The sequence below is a fragment of the Myripristis murdjan genome, chromosome 6 (assembly GCF_902150065.1).
Source record: "Myripristis murdjan chromosome 6, fMyrMur1.1, whole genome shotgun sequence".
In the NCBI taxonomy this organism is placed as follows: domain Eukaryota; kingdom Metazoa; phylum Chordata; class Actinopteri; order Holocentriformes; family Holocentridae; genus Myripristis; species Myripristis murdjan.
This window is the reverse complement of record NC_043985.1, coordinates 18,491,232-18,492,786: the sequence shown is the minus strand read 5'-3', so window position 1 is coordinate 18,492,786 and position 1,555 is coordinate 18,491,232.

Below are 1,555 nucleotides of genomic sequence, written 5' to 3'. Positions count from 1 at the left end.
AGCGCTTTATCCCAGACCTGCGCGGTTCACGTGACCGCTTACAAACCTCACCGACGTCACCGGTGACACGGCTGGCAGCTCTGACAGGCCAGCGACGTCTTCATCACGACGAAAGCCAAGTTTTGACAGGATTTCTTAATTATGCGCACGCCCGGAAGACTAAACTCGGACCAAATGATGCAAATCTATTGGTAATACTAACAATAATAATAGTTACTAAAACAAAAAGCTACAGCCTACAGGTTCTCAGGCTTTTTTTTTCTTTAATATGTTCTTTAATATGTTCTTTGAATGATTTCCTCAGACTATGATCAGACTATAAAAAAGATAGTCAAGCGGTGCGATGGCATTAACAGCTGTGCTGAGCCTGTGTACAGATTTGCTGTTTAACATTTTGGTTGTGTCAACACTAGCAGCCCCATTTATGTGTACCATATAGGGCTTTGTGATGTGAAGTTAATGACTTTGACTTTTACTTTCAGCTTGACAGTGTGTATTAAATGGGCCAGTCACCCCCCCCCCCCCCCCCCCCCCCCCCCCCCCCCCCTTTTCTTTCACAAGTTAGATATGTTCACAGTGCATTTATGCATAACAGTTAAAGCTCATATTTAGTTCAGTTCCAGGAAGATGAGATCTGTGAACTCACTTACAGGATAATGGAGTAAGATATAAGGTATAACGTCAGAGAACTGGAGTGATTCAGTTATTTTGAACCCCCACCATTAGCTGATGGGAAGCTAAATGTGTTTAAATGTAATGCATCATGAACAGGGACCTGCTTGTTAGTGCAGACATAAGCAAACAGCAATCAAATGTATCCAGAAAACTGTGTGTTGTCCCTGCTTGGACTGCTGCAGGTACCAGAGCTGATTTTTGGTGCAGCTCATGCAGACATATAAGTTTGCTTTTAAGAGGCCACTGGTAGAAAAGGAAATGAAAATGACAGAACTGAACTGGTACAGAAAATTGGCAGAGCTCAGGTGGTAATTAAGGACAGAACCAGCGAGGCCCAGTCTCTTGCCCTCTACTGCCCTTATGTGGTCATTACAAATATGCACAGCTGGTGCAGTCCTCAGTCTCAGTGTGTTTCCATGCTCATGCTACTGTATATATGGAAAGATATAACTCTCATAATAACGGTACCTGCACTGAGTTGTCAGGATTTTTGTTCAGTATTTGTTTTTAGATCATGCAATTCATGATCACAGGTCATGAAAATCAATTTTTCTACATTTCAAAGGTTGACACGCAGTAAAGGGTTAGCAATTGCAAGCTTACTTGAGATGATAACATTTAAGATTAAAAAAAGAAACAAAGAAAATGAAAACACATAAAGTGGGATGAATATATGAAAGGTCCCCAACCTCATCCCACTCTCTTTTTTCCTTTCTGTCTTTTTTATCTCTCTAATCTCCAAATTGACATCTTTCGACATCTGGTATTTTAAAGGTGATTTGGGTCATGAGGCCACTAGTTTCCAGTGGCAGTCATGTTGCCTTCACAATCTCGTTCCTTGGCCGTTATTTAGTATAATTTCATGACCCTGTGTTTTTAG